This window comes from Epinephelus moara, chromosome 8, assembly GCF_006386435.1.
Source record: "Epinephelus moara isolate mb chromosome 8, YSFRI_EMoa_1.0, whole genome shotgun sequence".
Classification (NCBI taxonomy): domain Eukaryota; kingdom Metazoa; phylum Chordata; class Actinopteri; order Perciformes; family Serranidae; genus Epinephelus; species Epinephelus moara.
Window position 1 is genome coordinate 27,268,755 of NC_065513.1, and position 6,659 is coordinate 27,275,413.

Genomic DNA, 6,659 nt, shown 5'->3' on the forward strand with positions numbered 1-6,659 from the left:
TCAATGGCGCTCAGCGACATCAGGAGAAACGTGGCGGGACATGAACAAAAGTTCTCTAAGAAGGGTGGACAGGAGGCGGGTGGATGGGTTCAATAAACACCAACCTTCCATTGGGAGAGTGGTGTTTGCATCCCATAAGATTCTAAAGCCAAACCCTGTTCTTTTTTCCTAAAACTAACCATCTGTTTTTGTTGCCTAAACGTAACCGCGTGTTAGTTAAACGTCAATTCGCGTTGGTGTACTGACGAAGTGCGTTTATTTTGAAAGAGACTGTATGTAACACTAAAAATAACAAGCAATGACATTCCATTAGTCAGCTGCACACCATGTAACACAGTGTTATCCCCATATTTAAACAATTATCACTTCATGACCCTTTAAATGAGAACAGGCTTTTCACCCCGCCTTCAAGTGTGGCAGCTTGTAACAGCTACAAACACTTTGCGTATTCATGTGGACGGACACTTTGTACGTTCTAGTTCTTTTGAGGTAACATAATTAAATGCAGCAACATTGGAAAGCACAGCAAAAACACATTAAAAGAACTGTCCCAACAAGATCTGATTGTTGCCATGTCAGTTTGGCAGAGTGAAAGAGGGGGCAGAGCACAGTTAGTTTAAAAAACTATGTTATTAGAAAAAGGTGCATTGGATTTGTGTGTCAGAGAATAACGTGTTATACATGTGAGTGTGGCAGTGCAAGCAAAGCCTGCCTGATCTAATGTCAGCTACCTGGCTTTATTCCATTCAACAGTGTCCTACACCAAGCAGGATTCTTATCAGGGCCATGACCTGATAAATAATATAGGACACTGGACGACATGCCCTTGTTTTAATCTAACTCCTGCCAACTGGCAAGAAAGAATCCGCTGCACCCTGTCAACTGGGAGGAAGGTGGAGGCTCAATGCAAATATCAGGAGTGAGCCTGAGCAAGTCCTGTTTGGCCCTGTTGCAGGAAAAAAAAAAAAAATCAAATAATCCATGTGCCACCACTTATGTTTATTCATCCCTTCCTTGCACAAACACGAGCTGTCAAAGGCACTTAACTCCAATTACTCTGCGGTGTGTGCTTACTCCAAGCAGTGCAATCATTTCTCAGCGAGAGACAAGTTGATATGTTACAGTGCAACACTATCCAGTTGCTTGACTCTGTTGGAGACGCTGTGGTGGGGCTGGAACAGTCGTTAAAGTGCTGAATGCACTCATTTCACTGTCCTGAGCAAATCTCAAACTACTGAAAGTGGTGTTCATTCGTCTCTATTGTATTTGATACAGTCCTGTTCTGATAGTGGTGTTGGACAAACAAAGGAGTTAGGTTTCAAGGACAACACTGCCCCACGCTGCAGAGGCAGAGCCTACATCTGATCTTCTGTCTACATCTTGTGTTTTTACGAGCAACACTGCCCTGACCCAGTCTAAACATAGAAAATGTCAACAGTTGTTTACGGAAAGTTTCACTGCAGCGCAGGGAAACAAAGTATTTTGTATTCGCGAAATTAAGCACCAGGATGTGCCGTGCGAGAGATGACCAAAAGATGACCAGCGCATACCATTACTCTCCGGAGATGTTACCAAGCCCCCCCACCTATTCCCTCCACAATCCAGGCCAGGGCAGATCCCACATCACTAGCTGTGCGTCTGCAAAAGCTGTGTAAGCTGTTGCTCTTTATTTAAAAAAAAAACGCTGACAAACACAATGACAGGACCTCTATTGTACCAAGGGGAAAGGGAAGTACAAGTGAACTCGAGGCCCCAGCTGTTTCTCTCTTCTTCTTCTCTTCTCTCATGTCCCTTGGAGGTCATTCTTCCTGCGTAACGTAACAAAGTCATCACACACAGATGCTGCTGCAAAGGCAGAGATCGCCCTCGTCATCGATTCCGTTAGTCCCCGCTTATGATGGTGTACATGACATCAATTAAAGGCTATATTTGCCTCACTGCTGACCATGACAGTGTGGCTTAATAATACTAAGTTGTGTTGTGGCTCTCTAGATACCATCCAGCTGTGCTGAAGGTCAGTGTTTATTGGGCTACACTACAGAGAGAGAGAGAGAGAGGAAGGCAGAGAGGAAGATGGGGTCAGGCAGACAAATTTATCTCCTTGTATCCTTTCCTGTATGCAGTTTTAGACATGCCTGTGTAAGTCATTATGTGTCATGGGATGATCTCAAGGCATGCATATGGTGCTGCCTTTTAAGGGCATTAAAAGGTTCAAAAGTCAAAAACCTTGGATTTAATATCAAACAGCACATTCGTCACACGGTTCACGACAACATGGCCAAACATCTGGAGGCAAGGAACATCTTTTACCTAAGCAACACGCCATTCTTGATTCCAAAAACCTATTTCCTGTCACTTAAAAACACATGTAAAAGTAATACCTTACAAGCCTCGCTTTAAAAGGACTGGACTTTTACAATCAATCAACCCGCCCAGTAAATGTTATTGAAGCTTGATAGACGAACAAGGTCCCAGAATGGCCTCTAAAGGCCCTGACTACACACAGACTTTCCTGCTCATTGTTATGGGAATAGAGTTTCCAATAAAAGACGCTTTAACGCTTTTGGCATGTAGTTTGCTTCTATGTGTTTGTGTGTGCATGTCTGTGTGTATGTATGCATACTGCCTCTGCACAAGAGCCTTAGAGGACTTTTGCATACTCTGCCTTGCCAGAAAAACTGAGGAAAACAAACACTGGCTTTATTACAGTAATGAATATGCTTTGGGAAGCAAATTATATAATTTTCCATTAACTCCTACTTCTAAAATGTCATGAGTGGCTCAGGGAAACCTCTGACACTTGACTTTGTTGGCACCAAACATAGCGCTCCTCCACTGTTGCTTGACCCCTGACTCTTCACCCCTGGAAAATCATAAAAGCTACATCACTCACTATATCACTCATAGCTGCGGCTAACAGAGCCGTGTGAATACAACAAAGTCTGATAAACACTCGAGTCTACACTGTCACTTTAAAGACGTATTTCACTGCTGGAAAGACAGTCTTTTCATAAAACTGGACTGGGCTGTGACATGTGTTTTTGCTCAGAGGGTAGAAAACCTACAGCTACCAGAATGCACTGCGCCACAGCAGACCGATAAACGCTCCCCCTGGTGGGTGACGTAATGTGAGCTTGGCTGTTTTGACCAAACAGCAACCTTCAGGGCTAAAAAATGAAGCCAACCCCAAAGCACCAAAAACTGTAGTTCCATGAATGGCCACTTGAGGCTGGCTCCAAGAGCGAGTCAATCCCCATAGACAGTCGTGTTTAAACGCTCAACTTTACCGCCGAAATAAACATGTTTATAGTCTAGTACAAAACAGTTTTCACTCTCGATAGGTGGTTTTCCCCTTCACGACAACTGTACGGGGGTAATTTTCATATAATTCACCCATTTACATTTGATCAGGGCTTAAAGTTAGATATAATTAAGGGCTTGGCTGCTTGAGTGACATGCCGTCTGTGAGATGTCACCACAGTCTATAAGTCAGATCCACTCCTCAGTCCTCCACAGCTTCACCCTCTCGTCCAAATTTAATCACTCCTGCCTCCAAAAATCTTGATCTTGAAGATGCCAAACTTGAGGCTTCACGATGGAGTCCACAAACCAATGGGTGACTTTACGGTAGCCATGTCCTTTTTTTTTTTGACAGTCTATGGTTGCAGGAAGTAATATGGCGGCTGGCCGTTAACAAATTATCTCGAATTATAGTTTAACAGTAAGCTACCTTTTTCAGCTCCATTTTTACAATACAGGAAACAGTATGGCTCCCACTTCCTGTTAAGCTGGGAGATGAGCAGGGAGATCTGGGTGCTGCTAATAGGGAGGGTAGTTGAGCATGGTTCATTTACACATGCTACTCCGATTGGTATGATCCAAAAACTGGTTGAAAATCAGCAAAGTATCCCTTTAAATTCAGGTCCTACAGACGATCATCATCGCAGAAGCCAGAGGAGGATTTGTGCACGTACAGTGCATGCACACACAGCTGCAGAGATCCCTCTTCAGAAAACCAAGACATCAGGAGCAGCGCAGGTGCTTTTTGTCCCTGTACAGTACACACACACACACACACACACACACTCACACACACTCAGTACATCGAGCCAAGCTCATTACTCTGTGCTCCCATTCACTCACACTGGCAAGCAGCAACACTCATTCAGAAAAGAGACCGAGGGCAACATAACAACAAGAAAACAAACAGAGGTTAGGAATAAAAATTTAACGGGCGCTCCATAATAGTATTCTCTGATGCTGTTTGGTTTTTAAAGTCATTGTCAAGTCAGTGCTGCCATCCATTATTCAGCATCATCTGACTTGGTCTGATCTCTGCACAGTAGATGCTTCATCACAGCACTAGCACTGAGGAAGAGAGTGCCGCCACCCCTGTCATATCAGTCAAAGTCTCAGCCTGTGACGACAGCCCCTATCTCAGCACTCAGGTGATGCACAGGTGAAACAATGGGCCCAGTGTTTTCGCTCTCATCTCGCGGACTCATCCACTCGGAGGTGGAGTGCAGCGCTGGCTGGCAATCTGACAATATATATTTGCATAGTAGAGGTCAGGTACAACACAAGGCTGCCTGTGTTCTACACTGCAATAAAGGAGCTCTGAGACAAGCCCGCTGACAGACAGGTAGATATTAGAAACAGCAGGCTGAGTCCTCTGCTTTGAAGCAACAAAGGACGGGAGACAGCAGCCAGTTTGGATATGAGTTGATGTCATGAGCACAACTTTTAACTTTTGTCTTTAAATGGTTTCAAACTAAGTAAAACAAGGGGAAAATGTGGACTGAAGAGCTACCATGAAACAAAATTCTTAACAGCATTTGAGGCTTGGTCTCTATCTTTGAGAAGGCGCTGAGATGTGAAACATAAACAGGTCCATATGTTTGTCAGCGGGTCAGCTGGCTCAACATTGAATCCTCCTGGGTCTAATTTATGTGTAATGATATGATGTAACTTTTAAAACTCACCCTTCCTGTGTTTTCACATGTGAGTATACATCATAACAAGACAAGGATACACTCCTTATATGGAGCGCAACATTTGCAAAGTCCTCCGCCTTATGTTATGGCAAACTGCTTTGTTTAGCAAGAGATAAGTTATTCTGTGGTAATAAAGGGAGTTGTTCTTTGACTGAGCAGCAGAGGTGATAACCTTAAAGGGAGCTGAGGGAAGTTGCTGAGTACTACTCTGCCACATGTGGCAGTTTAACAAGGAAACCTGACACATGTTCACACTTCCACCCAAACACACACGCTGACAGACACATGCTATCATCCTCTCTCTTCCTCTGCTGTCTATCTCTGTGTATCTGTGTTTCCCTTCCCTCTCACTCTATTAGGTTATACTGTGTGTTTATACTGGAGTCAAATTATATTTTTTGTAGTAGCTGAGAGGATCAAAGTGCTCCTGACTCGGATACAAACAATGACTCTGTCATTTCTTGTTCCCTCTGAATTTATGTGTGACTGCAGCACAATTTGGAGCAGGCCTATTTATAGCTGGCTACCGCCACCACCACCCTGCAGCCTGAAAGTCACACCAGGAGATTTTGGGAGGGGAGTCCTTGAGCTCCTCTGTCAATGCGAAGCATTGCGGTGACAAGTTTGCAGATGAGGCTGCTCACCGTGAAGTCTGCACTGCACCGTCCCCTGCCTAAAGCACAAGGCTACATCCTTCAAAGACACAGCATGCAAGTACATACTCTGAGATCCAGCGCATGCCTGTGCATAAACACAAACACTCATGCATATAGCACGTGCACACACATGCACACACACTTCTAATTTCAGAGTATGAACTATGATTAAGAGTTTATGATATGATAATGTAATCATGTGTACATTTGTTATTGTATCAGATATGTGCTAATGTCATCACACTGACCGATGTGTCACTTTTTATGTGATGTCACTGTTGCTTCAATAGTAAGTCCATAGCAAGAAGAGCTGCTGAACTACAGATACAGTTATCACTAAAGCAATGACAGATATGAAAATATGGTAATATAAAAACTTACTTTATGTTTTTTTGAGAAAGTTCCAGAAAGAGGTTATTTATCCACTCCTGGCTACCGCACAGTGTCTGCTGCTTGCTCTCTGAGAGTCCCAATCAGAGAAACCAAAACAAACAAAAGTATCTGGTGTGCATCTCTAACACAGCAAGTCCCACTCCGCTGCTCACTGATGCTCTCTGGAATAAGGAGGGAACTGCGCTCACAGCTCCCAGGCTCACAGCCAATCATGTCAAAGTGGTTCCTGCCTCTTGGCCAATCACGTGCCCCTCATGCTCCGGCCTCCCACCCACCCCTCCCCACCCCCTCTTCCTCGTGCTGGAAGTTCCCATGGTTGTGGACAAACTCAAAAGGAGAGGAGAGGAGAGGGAAGGGGTTATGAAAGGGAGTGCAAGTGAGAAGAGTGTGACAGAGTGGGAAGAACTGATATAGTATTTACAGAATGGGGGGATTAGAATCGAGCACTCGTGAAAACATTTCCATGAGGAAAGAGAAACGTCAGACAGAAAAAGAAGAGACAACTCTGGAAATTGTTGCGTCATCTGCTGATGGTTGCCACAGATCCATTATAACCCAGTTACACAGCATCACAAGACATCTTCAGTAAATGTTTATTGTAGCAGGAGTTTTTCTC

General features: G+C 44.1%; 1 protein-coding gene across 2 annotated transcripts in view; it reads right to left on the reverse strand.

Annotated features, from left to right (window-relative positions):
- pde4d (phosphodiesterase 4D, cAMP-specific) overlaps positions 1-6,160 on the reverse strand; it is a 255,572-nt gene extending 249,412 nt beyond the window's left edge. Inside the window, exon 1 of one of the 2 annotated variants that reach the window (XM_050050736.1) lies at positions 6,032-6,160. The gene's annotated coding sequence lies outside the window, so the exon portion shown is untranslated. The remainder of the gene's footprint in view (positions 1-6,031) is intronic. The other variant, XM_050050737.1, reaches the window with a different exon arrangement.
- Positions 6,161-6,659: the final 499 nt, after the last annotated feature.